This window comes from Ochotona curzoniae, unplaced genomic scaffold, assembly GCF_017591425.1.
Source record: "Ochotona curzoniae isolate NIBS_2020 unplaced genomic scaffold, NIBS_Ocur_1.0 scaffold_3835, whole genome shotgun sequence".
In the NCBI taxonomy this organism is placed as follows: Eukaryota; Metazoa; Chordata; class Mammalia; order Lagomorpha; family Ochotonidae; genus Ochotona; species Ochotona curzoniae.
In genome coordinates, this window is record NW_024467114.1 from 5,542,800 (window position 1) to 5,565,255 (window position 22,456).

At 42.4% G+C, this 22,456-nt stretch overlaps 1 protein-coding gene across 1 annotated transcript in view; it reads left to right on the top strand.

The window, feature by feature from the left end:
- Nucleotides 1-4,741: 4,741 nt before the first annotated feature.
- The window catches only part of GRM3 (glutamate metabotropic receptor 3), a 168,162-nt gene continuing 150,447 nt past the window's right edge, over nucleotides 4,742-22,456 (top strand). Inside the window, exon 1 of the mRNA XM_040964732.1 lies at nucleotides 4,742-4,913. The gene's annotated coding sequence lies outside the window, so the exon portion shown is untranslated. The remainder of the gene's footprint in view (nucleotides 4,914-22,456) is intronic.

The following is a 22,456-nucleotide window of genomic DNA, read 5'->3' on the forward strand; positions in this document are numbered from 1 at the left end:
CCCATCCACTGCAACGTAATTTAAGGCCAGGGCTCTGACGTCTAGAATGCCTTAAGATAGAAATTCTCCCCTTTGGTGGGAATTGAAAAAAAATATACAGACTCTGATGGAATGGGGTCTGAGGCTAATTACTTAACTGCAGCATTCTCCTGCATTTTAGCTTCTCTGTTCATTCGGCCCTGGGAGGCAAGAGGGAAGCCTGCTGAAGGTTCTGCAGGTGCTTCCCTCTACTCAGCCAGCAGACCTCACCCGCATCATCCCTCTGCCTCCATCGGCAGCTGCAGCTTTTGATCTCTCTGAGCTGAAGATCAGAGATGGAAAGTATGAGCAGACCAGAAAGATCCTACTTGTCCAGATCTGATCTAGCATTGATTTTCTTCCTGGGTTTAGCAGGTGTTCAAAGCTGACTTTCTTGATCCCAGTTTTTTTAGTTCTTTGAAGACTGTTGGGCTCTGGGGCTCTCTTACTACAGAGTCTGCCCTGATGTCTGGTCACTTACTACCATATCTGGAGTCTCTGGTCATCTGCACTCCAGCTTCGGCCTGCTCACCATCCTACAAAGAGACGATGTTCTGGCACTGGGCTGAAGCACCTGGGCAAGCAACACCTTACCCCTTAGGAGTCCAGCCTGCAAGGTCACATGGCCACAGCCCTCCAGGGTTCATTGGGTTGCATCTTGCCTGCCAACCCCTTCTGGGTAGGAGCAAAGAAAATATCTCATGCTATGTAATAAACCTACCCACCCACTCTGTGATGATGGGAACATGCGTACTGAAAGGCACAACTAGACAGTGGGTTTCTATTTTTTGCTGTGATTTTATAGACAGTCATCAGCCTCATGCTTACCCCAGGGAATCCCAGCCATCACGTACCTGCATGAGCAGCATCTCAAGCTAAAAGCAAAGTGAGGGGACAATGAGCTTTCCACGCCTTACTCCGACACATTCAGAAACATTAAAACCCTTCACACTCTAATCTACCTCTCTTCTTCTAAGCTTTGAACTCTGCTCTTCCATTGGGTTCAAGGATTCCTCCAAGTACATCCTGTGTAAAGGTCAGACATTCCCTTTGGGATACAGCAGTAGAAACTCCTTTGGCTTAGAACTTCACTCAAGACTAAGATAGTACTTTCAATTACACAATACATACAAAACAATAATGAAAATCAGGATACACAACGGACTTCAAGAGAAGCATGTTCTGAAAGCTAGAAAATGGAGATGGAGGGATGTCTATGAACAAGTCTAATTTCAGCATGTAATACCAATTTCAGGCACTTGCAAAGACTTGTATATGTGACTACTCGAAACGCGCAGGGAAACAGAATGAAATGACTTTAGTTAAAAATATTTTGAAATCCATGCATGACGAGAAGTTCAAGGAATGTCTATTTAAAAAAGAAACACATGGATTTCAAAATATCTCAAAGCAAAATTAAATTAATCTTCTTATCTCTTAATTCCACTTTCTGAAAACTTTTTGATGTGCCCTCATTTTAATTCTCCAGAATTTACTGGTGATTTCCTACATATGGAGTCACACTGACAGCTTGCAACAATCACAGGACAGCTGAGGCAAATGAATACTTCGGCAAAAATAATGACCAATTGACAGGATCCAGGCAAGCCTGTAATGTAACGCACCTGACAATTTGGAGAACTCAAGTGAGCAGCAGAGTAAATACACAGAAACAGACAAAGTCAGAAATACCACACAGAAATCAAGTATCTGCTCACCCTCTGACAGTTACTGTGAAGACCTGACTTACAACAGAAACAAGCCAAGAAACTCATTTCTGGATGACTCAATACAGATTTGTTGCAAAGGGAACTGTAATGAGGATGAACTATGGAACGGAATCCAGACATACAGTGTGTTTAACTTGTAATCACTGTTATCAGGTCTTAACATTATTTGTGCATGAAAGATGAGAATGTTATGGGTCATATTTTAAAAGTTTTACATGAGAAGTCAGGATGTTGACTATCAAGGGCCAGAAGAAATGTCGCGATGTATTAAATGGAAGATACATCAGTGAACTTATACAAACTCAAAAACACAAAAGACAAGGTACACATGTCCAGACTTGTTACCCAGAAGTACATTAAAAAGGAAAAAAGACTTGTTTAAAAAATGGGACTCAACAAGAATATCTGAAAAGCATCAGGGAAGAACGCCATTTTTAGTTAGCATGCCCTTTACTTGGACATTGTTACAGTCATACCTCATAAACCTTTGTAAAACTTAAGGACACACAAGAAAATGTTAAAAATTAAGCTAGACTCTCAGTCAATGATGAATTTAAGTGGTGAAAGAATTAAAATTAGGACTAATTGCTTCTAATATTCTCTGCTCAATAATTAAAACATTATCAGTTAGCTAGAAATCAGAGATGCATAATTGTAATACGTACACACTGCCCAGATGAACTTACCAATCCCTTAATAGTTCATAAATCTAAGGCATGAGCAGCAATCATTTTCATTTCAGCAGGGATGAAGTGGAGGTAGAGAGGGGTTAGGACACTTGCTCAAGCTCACACAGCTATGAAGTGATGGAAGCTCAAGACTTTCAGTTAATGAGCTTTCCCAGGCTCATCAACCTGGGGTTCCTCATATATTGGTGTGTAAAGTAGAATGAGGAGGGCAAGAAGTGCCCCAGGAGGCCAGATCAGGTCACAGATCGTTAATTCTCTTCAGCTTTTCAGGATCTAAAACGTACACTGGTGGGTATGCTAAGCATTCTAACAGACTACAGAGATGCAGTCAACCACCACGTCAGCACTTTCTTTGTGCAAACAGCCACTGCTCTAAGAAAGCACCAGATCGCCTGTATTTCTCTCAGTCCTGATTCTTTCAAGACATTGAAATTGCACAATGCTATCTTCTGGAACATTCTACACAGAACCAGATCTGTCCACGTGCTTTCACAAGCAACTGATGAGGTCCTTGTAGCAGACACCTCTTCCCCTTCTCCACAGCTTGTGCCACTATCCCTAAGCCCACACTGTCAGGATTCTTTTCCATGCGTCTGTGCAGACCATTGCAGTGGGCAACAGCACCATAATACAAGGAGGATTTTGCTTTTGTTTCGGCAGTGCTGTGGCATTCCAGAAAAGCGCTTCTAGCACTTCTGGGTTTTACTGCTTAATGGAGTTTCACTTTAATATATCCAAATTTCTGGGTTAAGCGCCACTCATGGCAAGACATATGCCTTTTAAATATCACCAGTCCTTGAATAGAATCAGTGGTAAATTATCTCTGCCACTTTTACTCTGCTGGCTGGCTTACAAAAGACAGCAGTTGTTAAACAACTCAGCATTAAATATTAAAGAATAAACGTGGCATTTGGAAACAATAAGCTTTAATTGCACCTTATTTTCCACAACTTGCTCCTCGGTCAATTCCAAGTAAGTATGTCAAAGAGAGAAAATCAACCAAATTTTAAGAAATTTAAAAATCCCAGCATTTCTAAACATAGAGCAACGCCTGGAGTTTTACCTTTAAGATTCTATCTGTGGCTCGCAGCCCTTATTAAAGCTACTTCCGTGGGCCTTGTTCTCCTTTGTGCCCACGTCACCGACTTGAGGCTTTTATTTCATTTTCAGAAAGAGGTGCTTTAGAAAGAACGGTGTGTGGGCTAACCATGTGCACGATATGGGAGGACAGACGATGGAATCCAAGGCTTGTGGCCACAAGGAGGCAACGTGGTAGCACAGGGGGCAACAAGGTTAGGGTTGGGTGCTCCGGTTCTCACATGCTTCCACCCAAGAAATTCAGGAGAAACCGAAAAAGCACCCATAGCCCATCCTTCCTGGGGGTGTGGCGGCTCTCCGGGGCCGCCCAATCGGATTCCTTCGGAGGAAGCCCTCAGAAGATTGATGAGTGTTGCTAGGAGACACGAGTGTGTCCCTCCTGCTGGATCCAGGGCTGGCTGTGCCCAAACCCTCTCGCGGGGCTCCAGGCGTGTACTTGAGCTGCGCATGGGGCAGCGCTGCATGCACCCTGTCTCCCAGTGCCCTCGCTCCTTGTGCTGAGCCCCTCTCCCTCCAGCACCGCACATAGCCCACCATTCACCAGGAGGGTTGGGGGGCGGCCACTGCATGCTTCTCCCCAGGGATGAAGTGGGTACGGCTCATCCGCAGAGCTTCAAAGTTGGAGCCGCCAACATCCTGCCCATCTCACGCCAGTCTGTCCCGTTGCCTGAAACCCGCCGACCTTTACATGCATTGCCCCGTGAATATCAGAACAGGCGGCCAAACCCTGGTTTTACATGGAGCCACACTCTGTGCTAGGTACCTCAGCGTGCTGAGGACTGCAGATACACCTCAGTTACTGCCGGGAGGAGGAGGCGGGGAAATGAAGGAAAGGGGAAAGTCAGGGGTTAGCGGTGGGTGGGAGGCAGTGTCACAGGGTCCCAAGTCCAGGGCACATGTCAGCCTGGCCGCGGGGACGGAAAGTTGCACCCGCGCTGGGACACATATCCCCGTAACCAAGACGAGAGGAGAGGAGCAGAGCTCTGAGGACCCCCCTCCTCCGCAATAGACCCCGGGTACCCCCCTCCCCAGCCTCCTCTGTCTCCTCCCCCGCGCCCTCCCTCTTCCCGCCCCGCTCTGCTCCTGACTCGCAGGCCCGGACGCCGCCACCACCACCCGGCCATGGTCCAGTGCGCAGCCCCAGGCGGGCGGGGGCCGCGGTGACGGGAAGCAGCGCGCACAAGTTGGCCACCTCAGGGGCTACCCAAGTTCTCTCTCGGATCCGCAAAGGACAAAGCCTGCAAGCTCCCTCTTTTGTGTGGGATGAAGAGAACCAACCATGAGGCAGAGCTGGGGTGCAGGTTCCCCGTTGCTACCACCACTGCCGCCGCAGGCTTGGCGAACAGCGCCAGCCCCTACCCGGAGTTGCTGGTGCGAGGTAAGGGGCACAGGGCACGGTGCAGAGGCTCCGGGGTGAGGGTAGGGGGGCGCAGCCTGGAAAGTTGAGGTCAAGGATGGACCCGTCCCCGTGGCTGTGCCGGGGGGCGGGGTGGCTGGGGGCAGAGGTGAGGTGGGTGTGTGCCAGGCAGTTAGTGCGCGCGTCCAGGGCTCCAGGTTGGCTTCGGGAGCAATAATCTCCGGCCTGGGCGTGAAAGGCAGGGGGACACAGCTGATGTTGGTTCGTGAACCCCCCCCAGACAACCCAGCCTCGTGAGGCAGCCACGTTCCCGGACTCTGGCTCAGGCTGCATGTCCCTGTCTGGGGGAGTGGGGGTGGGCTTGTGAGGCTTTGTGCACGGGAATCTGGGTGATGTCGGGTGGGTCCTGGGAGTGCCGTGCTGAAGCGCAGGTGAGCGGATGAGGTGGGCAGCGGTGGGCGCACTGCAAAGGCACCCAGCACAGCCAGGACACATCTTTGCACGCGCGGTGGCCAGCAGTTGGCCCTTCTGCGAGCGCGGTAATAAAGGAGCTGTACTCGCTGCCCTGTGCGCCTTCTGGGTTGAATCAAGAATGGAAAATCCAAATCCGGAACATCTCTTACCCACCGATTCTGCCCCACAGCCTTATCTGGCAGAAATAACTCAGAGTGCAGGAGGTTGGATACGCAGAAACAGAGTGGACTTTCTCCAATGAGCTTGGTTCTTAGGAATTTGGTTCCAATTCCTTTCTGACTTCCCCTATGGGTTAACGAATGTGACAGATGTTCCACGGCATATTTCTCAGAGCTATATTAAGGACAGGTGGGGGCAAGCTTTAAGTATTTTACAGTAAGGAAAATTTTGTAAACTGCACTTTCAAAGACCTGAGGTCAAGTATACCCATCAGATTTGCTTATAAAGTATTTTCTGTTACCATAGTAGTACATGTGTTGGGAGTATGAGCGATTGCTATATGCATATTAAAAGTTGAGACTGAGTTGAGCTGTCAGTAAAGGAACTCAAAAATAGCTCAATTGTTGGAATTTCTTTGTGTCGTCAGCTTGTGCAATGGTTCAATAGAACTATGCCTTGTTTCATTGGGGGAAAAAATAGAAAACCTATGGGAAGGTACTCATTTACCTAAGCCTATTGTTTTATTGGATCACAATCTCAAGGCTGCTACCTCAACTCTGCAGACATGTATTTAACATATTCATTACTAGAAACATGTATATTGCCGTTGTATTAGATGTCTACGTTAACAGTGCCTACCAGTGATACTCTATTTGCTGTTCCATTTTGCTGCATGCTGTATCTAAAAATAGCGCAATAGATTTTGTCCGTTTGGAAACTACTGCACACCAGGTGTTAATAAGGTGGTATTTCCCCTTCCACAATGGCAGTGCTTTACATTTGCATAGATGTAGCTGCAGGGTTTAGCAATCCAACCCCTGGGGTTCTGACCACCCACCAAGACTACCAAGATAGTTGGAATAAACATGCCCGAAGGCTCTTAATTGATGTTCAGAGTAACACATGCTCAGGATGCTAAATAATGAGAGGAATTCTTTAAGCTTCAACTTTCACAAATATGGTAATACAGAATCAAGAATCAATCATATTAAAATGGATATACACTTTTTAGCATTGCTAAGGCTCCCAACCCCCCCCAAAAATGTCTTGGCAAAAAACCTCTAATTTTGTGAGCCTCATTGTTAGTAAAATTTTCTGACATTTAGGGCTCATATTTCAATACTAACACACACACACACGCCCTAATTAAACTTCAGGGCTTTATATTTACACTGATACAATTCACACTTCTGAAATACATGATCAGCAGGTCAACACACTGTATTAAAGACATGATATTACATATAAAGTCAATCTACTTTGTCATTTGTTCATTTATGTATTATCTAAAGTTGTATACATAAGAAATTGATATTACCTCATAAATGATACCAAATGAGTGCAAAATGATTTTATATTGCTACAACTAAAATAGGGATGCAGAACTAATGTGAATATGAGAATGAAAGGTATTTATTTGCATTTAAATTGAAATCAATATTCATATTAGATGAAACCAGAATTGTCCCAAGGTCACTTTCCTCACTTTGTGACGGATGATCACCTGAACCTATACAACTCAAGACTACTTCAATTTTATTTCAAAAAAACTTCCCTGGGGACATTTTCATCTTTCTTTTGCCACATGACACCTACTTCTTTTCCAAATCTAAACATCTCCTCTTATCCAATCTTGTAACAGTAATGAAACAAAAGATGAAGTATTATCTTTTCCCTGGTCCTGGCAATCTCCTGCCAAAATGTAGTCCATTGGCTTGGGGATGTAACATTGCCATTCATTTCCCTGCATTCAGAATCACCCCAAGACACTGTTACCCAAGAGAAGGTTAGTCTACAGCCCGTACTGAGAGTCTAAGAGTGCATGTAGTACACGGACACCGTCACAGTTCTTCTCCATGGATGAAGCATGTGCTCGCTCAGCTGTTTCACTCGCCTATCTTTGCCATTTTATACCAAGTTTGTTGAATATACTTGCCTCGAGACTAATAAATGCATTCAGTTTTACATTAATCTGGTGAAATTGCTCCCAAGTAGTAGTATTGAATGTGCAAACGATTGTGTATCAAAACTGAATACATGGAATGAGTACTATCTTGTTTGTCACTGGCAGGGCTGGCACTATGAGGTCATTCCCTCCTCTGTACTTCAAATGTATGCTTGGTTCCCCAAAGCATGCTGTATCTTGGAGCACTTTGGTCCTGCCTGATTTTAAACAGCTTGCATAATGACTTCTACCAGAGGCTTTTCACCATCTAATGGCTCTCCCTGTAAAGAACATCGTTGTGTTATTTGGTCTGATTTTGCCCTATTTTATCTTGCTACTCATTCATCATTAGTCTACATCTTAACTGGTTTATTTTTCCTCCAACTTTTATACACAATGTCTATACAACACAAAAGGTTTATGGTCACTGGAGAGAACCCCATAGTGACACTCTTACATCCACCGATTTTGGCTAGATATTCAAAATATATTCTAGTTCATTTATATATACCAGGCTATATAATCCTAACAATTTGTGTTACTAATGCAAAAGCAAAGAAACAGCCTTCTCTGACAATAACGACCTCTCAGAGCTTCGAGATGGCCCCTTTTAAGTAATGCTGAAAGTGATGCATGCTTACTTTTTCATTGCAAACTTGCTGCCAACAGGACCCTATCAATGCCCTCCTACAAGGGAATACTCTGAGACACTAGTCTGATGCTCCAAGCAACCCCAGAAGCTGTTGTCATGTCAATCCTGCTATTGAAATAGATACGATTTTCATAATTAACAGGATGTTTTGGGGATGTGATAGTGGATAAAGTTTAGATCTATGTATGAACACACAGTAATTCTCAATTGGCAACAGTCCCTTTACATCGAAACAATCAAAAAACTGGTGGAACTTAAGCCAAATTTTACTGTGCTGTCTCATGAAAAGTAAGCTTGCATCATGCATGCATCCATGAGGAGTGTATATAAGTTTATTTGAGATAACATATGTGAAGGTTATTTTAAAAATAGAGAAGCTTGAAATAGCCAGAAGGGATAAACAGGTTTTCACTTTGTTCACTTAAAATCTGGTTCCAAGACATCCACATGTAGGCTTAAGATTGTTAAGTAAGTATCTTGGTAGACGCACCATCCCACTCAATTGTTTCTCTAAAACCCAGGCATTGAAATCCACCTTCTGCTAGACAGTAGAGCAATTACTAATTCAAGTCAGGAAATAAGTACCTAGGTTACCCGTGGCAAGTGCAGAAAATACAGCACTCACAGGAAGGTTAATTAACAGCTAAAAACACAAGACAGTTCCATCATATTCACTGTTGAGCATTGGATGTTTTGTGTGTACAGTCAGGTGGACAGGTTAAGCAAAGCAAGAGACATGTGAACCCCAAGCTGAATGCATATTGAGGATTGTTGGACTGCAAGGAATGAATCACTTCAGCCAGCTTTCTCCCTCCAGAAGGGCCAGGGTATTTCTAGAGGGCCATTCACCACCTAGTGGCAAATACCCTCAAAATGATTTTCCTTAGAAACCAAGTGCAAATCAATTTTCTTGGGACAGGAAAAGTAGGCCATTAGTGGACTTGCAACTTTGCCCTGGACCAGAGAGGTATTCTAAGAAATCCAAGTTGACAAAATAGGGTAATTCTTCATCAAATGAATTATCTTTTGAAGCGGAATTAGGGACCACATGTTGCAAACACAAAGGTGAACCTGTAAACTATTAAAATGTTAAGTATAGAAGTATAGACTGCAGCATTGTAAAGGTAGTCACATATAAACAATCTCCATAGTTGTCACATTTAATTCCTTGTCGGGCTTTGCTTTAGATTACCTTCTGTAACACACACACACACACACACACACACACACACACACTTGATAATGTTTCAAAGGTATAGACTGCAAATAGGAATTTCCGAAATCACATTACTAGACACTTAAGTTGGCAAAAAAATTAGAACCATTGATAGTATGGTAATTAAGAACCTAATTTTCAGATTAGGGATGCAGTATACACAGAGGATTTTGGTAAATCCTTAAGAAAAAGAATACAATCAAAAATAAGTAAGAGGGGGGACAATAAATATTTATAAAACATCTGCTATGACAAGATTTAGAGCACGCAGTGGAGATACACAGAATGTTACAATACAAAATTCTTCAAACATATGTAAGGTTGAAAATGCTTCAAAGGATTAAACTTCAAATTCCCAGACAGAAAAAAAAAAAAAAGGTTGTCAGAATCAGATGAATAAAATAGTCTGTTCTGTGACTGAACCAACTTACTCAGATTGAAGATTTCAGACACACAGATAGATGCTCCATGGACAAACTGAAGCCTACGATCTGGCAAAAGCTAAGGATGTGTCACAGTAGCAGATACTCAGTATGGACCAGCTTCACAGGGCTAACAAGTCAGTTGTAGCTTTACATGGAATACATCGTTTACAAGAGATATTGGTGGATGCACTATGATCCTCTTTTACTAAAGAGGAAATGGAGACCCAGGATGGTGAAGTTGCTTACCAAAGAATAGCTAGGTGATGAACAGAGCAAGAACCAGAAATCACAAACTGACTTTCTTACTTCCAAAGTCCCTTTTCTTTTTCACTCTGCTATATTCTCTTGCAACAGAGACTTTGTTTTCTTCATCTTACCAGACTCCTTTTCATTCAACAAACAGCTTCTCAGCTCCAATTAAAAGGCTGTGCTTTGGTAGAGGAGAGGAACAGTGTTCAATCAAAACAGCCAGACAGAAAGAATTCAAGTTTCATCCCCAAACACAGCGACTTCTCAGAGCCAAAGGAATGCCCAAAGAAACAATTTATTATGTTGTTTACAATTAACATGGACTGAGGGAAAAGAAATTGGCAATCCAAAAAATCTATGAAGGTGACAGATTTGATAGCAAGCTCAGAAACACACACCAGCTCCGATAGCATGAAGAGACTCCACTTGCCGAAGCCCAAATCGACAAACATCACTATTTTGAAGCATTAAGCATGGGGGCAGGTGAATGGCCCAGCACTCAGGACACCTGCATCCCATTTAGAAGAGCCCGGGGTTCAAGTCCCGATTCTACTTCTAGTTTCTGAGTAAAGCACAGTCAAGGAGGCAGTGGGTCACAGCTGAATAGCTAGATCCCTGCTACTAGAGAGGGAGACCTGGAGTGGGTTTCCAGCCCCCAACTTTCTTTTTGAGGGATAAATAAGCTGATGGTAGCCCTCTAACTACCTCTCAAATACAGCTTTTAAAACTTCAATTCCCTAAATACAGTAGCAAGAGTGTAAGTCACCAACAGCCAACATGAAGGTGGAAGGCACTTCCGATTAAGATTAAAATGTTGATGCTTCAGTACTCTATGGAATCTAATTACTTCCTACAAAAATAAGCTGGTAAAATGTATTTGTAGACTCATAAAATTCTAGAATTTCTGCATCTAGGATTAAGAGTGTTGGATAATCACCACCTGCCTTACACAATAGGGCATTTGCCCATAATATATAAAGGAATAAACTTGAGGGGATGGTGATTGCAAATTTTAAATGTCCCAAGTACATGAGAGAAAAGTGACCAGTTAGTGACTCCAAAGATTTGAATGATAGCAGGTAGAACTGCCCTGGGAAAACCTGCAGCATTTCAGGATTCTCTAACCTAGGTGCTTTGCTGCAGGCAGGCAATTCACCTGACTTCATGGCTTGAATTTGTATTTCTTTCACACAACTGAAGAGATGAAGTAAAAGCCTGTGCCTCTGGGTCCTCAATTTGATCTGTGCTAGAGTATGTCATGTCCATCCAAGAGCAACAGGATGCCACAGACCCACGTCTCCAAGTGGCAGGGACACTTAATTTCATCATTAATACATAGCAAACAAATCATCAGTAATATTTTCTATTTTGCCTCACAGTTTCAACGACCATGTGTTGGTGAATTCTGCATACTGCAAACTGCTTTCACAAAATATGTCAGAATGCATGCCAACTGCAGAGACGGCACTACCAGGTCAGGAACAGTTGGAGTCTGGATCTGGCTCAAGGAGAGAATAAGATCTTGAGAACAAAATTAGCTGTTTCTATTTTGAAACATCCAATTTCTCCTAAAGCCAAGACCCTCCAACGTGCTGATGGGCTAATCCCAGTGATTTTTGTCAATTCCAGATTGCCAGTGATCAGATCACACCTCACTTCCAAAGTGACATGGACTCAGATTCCTAACACATCTTCTCCCTCGACATTGCCATGGGAGACATGTTCCCAAGAATGCTCTAGCCCCTGCTTCTACCCTCACATCCAACTCTCTTCTAGTTCCTATCTTGTTAAATATTCCAGATTCTGCAAATTAGTCTTCCAGCAGGTACAAATCATATTCCTAAGTCCATGCAATGGACTAACCTTTTCCCCACACCCCACTCAGAATCCATAGGCTTATGATTCACTAGCTAACTTCTTCCAGCTTGGTGGGCAATGGGCAATTAATAATTTACAAATTCCTCCCTACTTCACAATTTTGTCAAATACAATTTCTCTCTGGCTGCAATTTCCTGATCGCCGCTAATGCAAAAATTTCAGAGGAAATAGACCTTCTCAGCAGTGACTGGAGGAAAGAATGTGCTCCGGTCAGAGGACTGAGGTTAGGGAATGCTCATACTGTCTACTTTCTAAGATCCTAAATCTGTGGCTATGTAACATTAGAGTGGAGCTGGTACTTTGCAGATGGAAAAGCTTCCATGTTTCAAGTGCAGACCTGGGTAGATAAAGGACAAAGTCAGAGCCACCTCTCTTTTTGGGCCGCCCACTTCTTGCCTCCTCAAGCAGCAGCACTTCATGTGCTCACAACTGGTGTATACAGAGTTTGCCAGACTGACCCACAGAACCTGTATCAGCATCATTCTTAAAATGAAAAATTCTGGTACAAATGCTTCCTAAATTAGTTACAACAAATAATGTTTAGGTTATAGTTTAGGTCCATCAGTAAACCAACTTTAGAGTGTTCTTATATGCATTCAAATGCGAAAAACACTTGTTATCTTAGGCTATGTAAGCTGTCGCAACAAAATGGCACAGTCTGTGTGGCTAAAGTAACAAATATGTGCAGTTCTGGACAATTCTAAGATGAATGTGCCCCTGGATCTGGTTCCTGGTGAGGGACCGTTTCCCAGCAGGCCTTCAGTTTGCTGAATACTGCCCCCACCCTATCAAAGAGCATATGCCCTCCTCCTTTCTTAGAAGTACATGCATGGCATCTTGAGGACCCATCCTAGCACCCACACATCTTCATCACACCCCCCCACCAAGGATCCACCTCATATCCCATCCCATTAGGGGTTAGAGCTCCAGTGCTAAAGTTTTCTAAGGATACAAGTTTTTGGTTCCTAACAACCAAGCATAGAGCAACAGTCTCAGAGATCAGTGAATGTCTTGTACCCCGTTATTGCCAGCAACAAGACTACTCTAACTGGCATAACCAGCTATCTAATGCCAATCCCACGGGCCTATATTTACCAACTGAGCATGACTAATAGATCATGGCATCTGAGTTGCAAACAGATTTGTTATAGACTTTACATTCTTATTACACATGACTTTTTCTCCTACACAAGATGGACATATAGGATTATCTTTTCTGAGTATTATCAGGGAACACAATTAGCCTATATTTTATCATCATTTTAAATTTATTTGAAAGGCAGACAATGCAACAACACCTTTCATCTACTGGTTCATTCCCTCAGATATATGAAACAGGCAGAGCTGTGTCAAACTAAAGCCAGAAAATTCTATCCAAGTCTCCCATGTGGGAGGCAGATCTGCCAGAGCATTTCCTCTGCCTCCCACAAGGCGCACCTGCAGGAAGCTCCATCAGAAACCCAAGTGGGACTCCAACCCAGGAAATGTGATGTGGCATCAAGGGGACCCAAGCTGCTGCCTCACTTCTGTGCCAGTTGCTGGCTCCTCACTGAGTTTTTGAGATAACAGAAGGAAGTTGTTGGTGCTTGAGGAGAATTATTAATGAAATTCCTAAGAACAGTGGATCTCAATTTGGGTAACTGCACAGTTAAAATTCAAATTGTCTTTAAAGCCACATCCTCGTGATTGAGAGTATGTGGGAAAACTGCTTTGTCTCAGTTCTCCCCACTTCTCTCTGGATCTGCAGAGCATGGTGTAAGTGTGTGTCTGTGTGTGTCTGATGGGGGTAGGGGACGTGGAAGGGAACTTCATTTGGCAACTGACAAATTTATCACTCAAGTTCTACTTCATTCAAGTGAACTGGTGCTTAGCTTAAGCTGGCATTCCTCACAAATCCTGCTGAAGACATTTCCTTAAGCAGCAATCAGAGCCACAAGGAGAAAACGCTGAAAAGAATGAGGGGCCAGTAACTGGGCATCAGCAGGCTCAAACCAGACCATTGGATTCGCATCCTAGGATTCTCTGCCTACTTCTCTCCTTCAGCTGATGTCTACTTACAACAATTACTTCCATCAATAAAAAAGCAATAAAGAACAGCCACCCTTCCAAACATTAAGAGTCCGAATTCTTGAAGCATTTATCACGGAAGATGACAGACTGTCTGCAGAACAATTCATGAACAAAATCTCTATGTAATCCACATCCTAAGTAGGCCTTAATGGTCAGGAAGCGTTGGCCTTAGAAACACATGAATCCTGGGCCCCGTGCGATGGTGCAGTGGTTAAGGTCCTCGCCTTGCACGCCTGCGATCTCATATGGGCACCGGTTCTAATCCCGGCAGCCCCACTTCCCATCCAGCTCCCTGTCTGTGGCCCGGGAAAGCAGTCGAGGATGGCCCAAAGCTTTGGGACCCTGCACCCACTTGGGAAACCCGGAAGAGGCTCCTGGCTTCGGATTGGCTCAGCTCCAGTCGTTGCGGCTGCCTGGGGAGTGAGTCATCGGAAGGAAGATCTTACTCTCTGTCTCTCCTCTCTGTATATATCCGCCTTTCCAATAAAAACAAAATAAATCTTTAAAAAAAAAAAAAAGAAACACATGATCCACATTAATGAAGTAATTTTTAAAAGACCAAAGGCAAATATGTTCTCTATTCCTTTAAAATGTAAAGATACAAATACAGCTGTACAATAAAATCCCCACAAGTTGCAAACAGCCTGCAATCAAGATGTGTATGCTTAGACTACTATGATAACACTCTATGTTAAGTTGCGATCTCACTCCCCAGCAGGAGCCTCATTTGCACTCAGAGCTCCTGTTACCCACCCTTCCTCGCTGGTGGTCTTGCTAACTTGTGACTCCTCCCAAGCTCCTTGTACAAGCTGGACACAGGCAGGAAGGTTGTGGGAATAAAGTTCTTCAGTGGCCAGCTTCCTCACTTTCTGGGTCCCAGGTTTCTCAGACCAACTTTCTCTGCTTTGGTAGCTATTGGGGTGTTTGAGAACTCCATTCTGCCAGTGTTCATTAATCTCATTTTCTTTAACTTGAATTCTCTTTGGTCTGACTCTACTCCTCAGCTATGAGCCCGAGTTCTCCACGACCATCTGTCTTTTGGAGTCCCTTGCTTCTCAGAAGTGATCATTTTACATGAAATCTTGTAGGTCTTTAAGCCACAGGGTGTGCAGCTAAGTGGCACTTTGTTTTATCCGAGTGCTTATTCATGGGCTGGATTCCTTGCACCTATAGTCAACCTGCAGTGCACAAGAAATACGTATTCTTGCAGATAAAATCTTAGGAATGTAGGCCAATTTGTTTATATGTTCTCTTTTCTGTTCTACTTCAAAACAAGTAAGCAACTGGTTCTCCTCCGATTCAGGCCTACACTCAGATGTAACCCAGCTTTGGATACCATGTTCTTTGTGTGCATACCATCTCCTGGCACTTGCAACCTTCGGACATACTGGAATGTAGTTCTTACTTGCCTAGATGTCTGTTGCTTGCCACCTGATACTGAAGGTCAAAATGCAACAAAGCACCCATCTTCTCTATTTGTACACATAATTGAACATAGCAATAAAGTAGAACATTGATATTTTTTGTTAATCTAAAAAGTTTTTATATGGGACTACCTGTATAAATACTTAAATAAATCAATGTCTAAAGTAATTGAAATTGTGGCTAAAACATTTTCTCACTACACCTAGATCCAAAGCAGCACATGAGATCTTACTCATCCTTTTTAGTAGATTCTACTTTTGCTTATCTGCAAGAAAGACACATGGGAATCTATCAATGGATTCAGTCCACCCAAATATACACACACAGGGGACTGCATCAGGCTAATAGGACCTAAGAAATCCATCCCATTTTCATACATGGGGGCAAAGTTCCAATTACTAGAGCCATCACCACTGTCTTCCCAGGGAAACCATTAGCTAGAAGCTAAAATTTCTAAGAGTTGGGACTCAGACCCAAGCACTGTGATTCTTGAAGCTTGCATCTCAAACAGCTACTGACTCATTAGCCAAATACCTACGCCCAGCATTGTCTGTTTTAACTCGGGGAACACAATACTTAATGCATTTGGTGAATGAAGTCATTTTAATTGCAAATTTGTTCAGTGGGTACTTTCCATGCTCAAATATTGGTGTAATTTCTCTCCTTCATATTCTGTACTTAAAAACATTCTTATGTTTCTAACTTTAATCCTTAAATTATTTCACTGTACACACTGGAGACCAGACAAGATCAGTCTATAAAAGGTGGTGAATTGTGACATTATGAGTGACATCTGCTCAATGAAAAATCCTGGGTGTCTGCTAAGCACCAGGAATGACACTGGGGACGAAGACACAGGGAAGATGTTGACATTGTGCCTATCCTAAGGACTCACACTGACATAGGAGGGCAACATGCAGGTGTTTATAAGTACATATTCAAATTCCCCCAAGACCCCTCCAAGGACAGTCATTCCACCAGAAGACATACATGCAGGAGATACCCGGCCCGGACCCTGAGATATTGTCAAGATTTTGAGAAATATAAATGTGACCAGAGACCAATACAAATGCCAAGACAGGGTGTTATCTATTGAAGTGAGGTAGCTGAATTTTAAGAGTGGAGTATACAGAGGGTTAGAGTAGAAAATAAGGCTCTAGGGAGTAGACAGAGGAGTGGCTCATCCTTCCGCTGTAGAAAGAGCAAGGTGTATGAAGGTATTTGTGCCAAGGAGCCTGAAAGCACAATGTAAAATATCAGGATATGAAGGCTTGGGAGGCAGGGAGTTGAGTTGGCGGTTCATGGCAACAGTCCAGGTGAGAGATAATGATGGCCTGAAGTAGGGCAATGGCAATGGGAATAGAAAACAGGGAATGAATCTAATAGACATGAAGATAAATGGTGCCTAGTAGGTAGGAGTTAGCTGTTGGGTGAAAAATATCAGCTGAAACAATTAAGCTAATCATTTTCTATCTGCAGCGTAACAGCACAAGCTATATTATTTTTTTAATATAAGGAAAGAGATATTTAAAAGCTGCTTTTCAGGACCCAGCACAATGGCTCAATTGGCTTATCCTCCCCCTGCAAGTGTCAGATTCCATATGGGTGCCAGTCAGTGGCCCAGCTACTCCACTTTTCATCCAGCTTTTTGCTTACAGAATGGTAAAGCAGTAGAGGAGGGCCCAAAGCCTTGGGACCCAGCACACATGTGGGAGACCTGGAAGTTCCTGCCTCTGAATTGGCTCAGCTCTAGCCGTTGTGGTCACCTAGGGAGTGAACCAATGGATGCAAGATCTTAATCTCTCTCTCCTTCTCTCTGTAAATCTGCATTCCCAATAAAAATTACTCAGCCTTCCAAAAAAAAAAGCTGTTTTACAGAAAACTTGGGTCAAAGAACACTAACAATCAAAATGCTAGCTCTTCAAAAAGGAGATCTAGGAATGAAGTCAATCTATTCTACAAGAGTTATTTGGTAACATGGGGTCACTTGGAATAGGTTACACTGCTATCTCTCCCTCCAGGTTCTCCACAAATCATACAATGGCCTCCTCTCTTGTCTGAACCCCTCGATGGTCAACCACAGCAGCCATGATTACCTTGAAAAACACAAACCCAGAGGTCAGCACAGTGGCATAGCAAACCAAGCCTCAAGCTGCAGTGCTGGCATCTTATATGGACACCAATTCAGACCTGGATTTTCTGCCTTACCCAGCTCCCCACTAATGGCCTTGGGAAAGCAGTGGATGCTGGCCCAAGTCTTTGGAACACTACACCCACATGGGCTGCTCAGTGGAGGCTTCTGCCTCTTGGCTTTGGATTAATTTAGCTCTAGCATCTGCAGCCATTGGGGAGTGAACCAGCATACAAATGCTAACTTGGAAGCAGATTATTTGAAGCAGCATTTAAGACACTGCTTGAGATGCTAGTCTTCACTTAAAAAAAAAGAATTATTTTTATTGGAGAAAGATCAAATTTACAAAGAGGAGAGACAAAAGATTTCCCAACCGCTGGCTCACTTCCCAAATGATCACAACAGCTGTAGATAAGCTGATCCAAAACCAGAATCCAGGAGCTTCTTCCTGCAGGTGCAGGGGTCCAAGGCTTTAGGTCACCTTCTGCTGCATTCCCAGGACATAAGCAGGGAGTTGGAGCAGCCAGGACATGAACTGGCACCCATATGGGATCCCAGTGCTTGCAAGGTGGGGATTCAGCCACATAACAATCTCACCGGGCCCCTGCCTTTGCTTCTGATCAGCATCTACTAACGTATAACCTGGAGTCAGGTGAGGGCTCGAGCATTTGGGCTCCTCCCACCCAAGTGGAAGATCCAGATTGAGGCTGAACCAAGGACGTTGAAACTCAGTCAGTCCTACTGTTGCAGGCATTTGAGGGAGTAGACCAACAGTTGAAACTTCTTTCATCGGCTCCATCATAGCCTTTTCAATAAAATAATTTGTTTCAAGAAACAACAACTTGAGCATATTGCTTCCTGCTTAAAATTCCTCTAAAATCTTTCATTGCTCTTTGAGTAACTGCAATGTGGTTTACGTGGCTGGCACCCTGAGTCCTGCATTTGCATCCAGCTTGACATCTTTCCCTTGCTCCTCACTCTTCTTGTTCCACCCAAGCCACCCAACTTGGGTGTTAGGTACGTCTTCTCACCCCCTGAAGGCCTTGTAGCCTGTGAAGTTCTCTGCTGTGTAGCCCCATCCTCCACCTCCTGCAGGGCACCACTTCTGCCTTCCTAGGGCAGGTAATGAGCTCTTGCAGCCAAGCGCTCTTCCAGCCCTCTATGCTTTTGCTCATCATACTTCCTTCAAACTTTCTTTTATCTCCCCAGAGTGTTCTGTAAGCATCACAAAGTCAGAGACCATGCCTGCTTACTTGCCAACTGTGCCTGATACTCAGAGAGGTGGGGGGGAGCACAAAACAAATGATCAATGAAGACACACTACTAAGGGGGAGCAGCGCTTAGTTCTCACTGGTTACAACTGAGGCAATGAAGATTCTTTCTAGTCATATGGTTTTTATTAGTGAACTTAGTAAAGATGAGAAAATTCAGCATCCTCCGTGTGGATCAGCACTGTATTTGAAAAAGTAATGGGGCTGTATTTATGAATCTACATTTTAACTGCTGCTGATGTGGAAAAGTCACTAATAATGCTAGTACTGTGTCTAAATCCCTCAACCTGTCATTATGCTACCATTCCGCCTGTGCTCATCAGCTCCAGCAGAGAGGTAGTAGAGGCAGACATAGGCCACTGTAATATCTGAGAATTGCGAGAACTTCCAAGAACACCAGTTTCCAAGCCAATTTCCTCCTCAGAACTCTCATCAACAAAACTTAGCTGAGACATTTTCATACAATAAAATTTCAAAGTTTTCTTTGATTCATCTTCATCAGTACCAGTGAACACCTCAACAACATGCCCCACTCAATGTCAACTCTATCACAGTATGTCAAAATACAATTTGGTTCACACACTCATTTCTCTGGAGCATTTTCATAAAAGAGAAGTGGTATGTTTATGCCAATCAGTTTCTCCTATTTGCTTTGTTTATAGTAGCTCATTTAAAGTTCATAATAGCCTTATAAACTAGGCACTATTATGAAGTTTACATAGAAAGGCTATTAATGGAATTTATACCTGGCTTTTGGCTCCAGGGCTCATAAACTTGACTAGCTCACTACATTCTCTTGGGGAAAATATCCTGAAGATAGAAGGTACAGTGTACACAAAATAAAGCTGGAGTAGCTCTATTCCAAAGTCTAGTGAGCTTCTAAGCTCTCTAAAAAAAGGGATGCTCATACAGTCACCCATTGAAGGCCACTGGCCAGTATTCAAGAACAAGATACTCAACTGCTTATATTTCTTAATGTCACACAAAATCTTCATTACAGTAGTTTGAAAGTTAATGGGAGCTAACAGAGCTACCTCTTACGGCTCTATTTCTTTACCAACTCTTCATTATTTAGGTCTCCAGAATTTGTCCATTGCTTGAAGATAATGCTTTTAACCTTTGCATTTAATGAGTGTAAGGGAGAAATAAAGCAATGAATGTGGGAAATTCACTGAAGTTCCTGGAAGAAAATTCCTTTGTGCACACTGGTGCAGTAGTTAGGAAAAGCAACAGCCCTAACTCACCTTTTATCTATCCGTACACAGGTGTATTTACATGTGGCTAAGCCTTGAATTGATTTATTTATCTGAGTTTACAAGTTAAAAATGAAGGGTCCTGAGGAGCTAATTACAAGAATACAAATCAAGAGAGACAACTCCTAAGGCATAGTAATTCTACTTCTTGAAACTGACCTTAAATCCCTAAGAAGAGAACAGAACAGCTTAAAGCAACCTTTTCTCTCTACTCGGAAATGACTGAATTAGTTGTGCAGTTTGGCTAACTTTGCTTTCGCATGTATCCTAGGAGCAGGTCTCTCACGGACTGGGAATTTTCCTTGTTTGCAATGTAAACTTACTACCCAGAGATGGTTCTTACTACCACATGCATTAATTGGAAAATCTAGTACCTAGAGTTAGCAACAAGAAAAAGTAGACAAAATAGGCAAAGGAGAGAAAATATTACGCAAATCTTTAAACTGATCCTTTTTAAAATAATCAAGTATTAACAAAACCCACAACTGCTCATAAATGCAGTCACATGCATTGGGTTTTACATGATCTCATTTGTTGAGTGTAACTAATTTACTGGAAATTCGATGTTTAATATCAATCAGATTGTGGCAAAAACAAGCCTTGAAAATTTGCTGGTGAAATTAACACTGAGCAATATTTTTTTAACAGTAGAAATCAAAACATTAGAATTATGACTTAAACTTTTCCCATGCACACGTGTACCATTTTAGTTTGCTTACCATTGAGCTTGTGATGTTAATTCTGAGACTTCATATAACCAGGCCATTTCTTATTTATCCTTTAAACTGCATTAAAACTGAGGATATATCAACTTTAGTACCATTCCAAGCTCCTAGCAAGCAGAAGTCAGTAAAGCACTAACAACAAAAACCTAAGAACTTGAGCCCACAAATGCTTATTTATAACTTTGAATCTTGAGTAACATGTTGCATCATCTTACCCATCAACCAAAACTGTCAGTCTCTACTGTGGACTGGAGTTCTTTGGGTTTCCCTGAAGCAGTCACCCTCGCAAAGCACCTTGCTTCTCAGTAACTGCGAATGTTTACAACTGATAGAAATGTGACAATGCTGAGAGCTGAAGCCTTACTTCAGCACATGTAAAACTTGTCTGATGGCTTTAATCGAGTGTATCTGGGTATATCCATCTATTCTTCCATAAATATTTTCCTAATCACCTTTTCTATATGTTAGACCCTGTGATACGTCCTGGAGACCTGTAGATTTTATCTAACATACAGTATGGGCTGAAGCACATAACTTACTCTCAACTTTAGTAGTGTTTAATTTCTTAGAGACCATGAGTCAAAGAGATTAAAGAACATCAAGAGTTGCTCACTGTAATGTCAGAGAACCATATTTTCTGATGCTCTTTAGGTTAAAAAAGAAGTTGTCTCGGTATGGAAATAAAGTGTAATTTGAAAATTTTAAAGGCAATATTCCAAATCAAATGGTGCTAGAAAATGTAAATGGGACAAATCAGAATTTTACAGAAAAGTTTTTCTGCTAGTGTTCTGAAAGTAATTTGAGGATGTATTTTTAAATGATTAGCCAAGAAACCTGAAGCCAATCCACAAGTCAAACAAGGGTAGAAACCACCATTCCTAGTGCAGCGATTCATGGCTGTTGTAATTTCTCCATCAACCCCAACAGGCACCTCCTTTACCATATCTCTATAATTAAGATGTCAATTCAATTGATTTGCACATGTGTAATATTCATTTTCCACAAAGTAGTTTTTATACCCTTGGTACATCTTGAAAGCACCAATATTAAAGTTAAGTAAATATATTAGCTGCAAACACTCTTAACTGCCTATGTTAGTAATTCTGTGTTCTAAAAATAACTACAAATATCTCAACCAAATTTACACATAAATGCTTCACATTTTGCTATTAATGCAACTTACATAGGGGAAAGTTTCTCTCTAAAATCCTTGGCCATACTTCATGACCCAAATCAGAAGCTAGTTCTTAGTGTCCTTTTTCCCTCCTGCTTGGAATTAAGAATGTCTTATTAATCTCTATGCACACCCTAATCACTTCTATAATTCTGTCATCTATAGGATCATCATTTACTACTCTAAAGTGTATTATGAAGTGAATACATGAAATAGTGGAAGATTAGAGGAATAAAGACCTCAGACACAACCTTCAGTTAATATCTGTTGAATTACAATGAGCTGCTCCATTGACTGACAGTATATTATAGATGTGATAAATTTAACATCTTTCTGTAGGTTTTTCTTTTTCCCAAGAGGAAACTAATAAATTTTAATGGTAAAAGCTTAATTTAACATATGGCTTCATGTTTTTCTAAGTTCTTTACTTCTTTACATGTATTGCATCAGTCTTTGTCTCCTCATTCCTCATGTGCATCCCAACAATAAAATTTCTAAGTTTTCTGATTAATCCCCA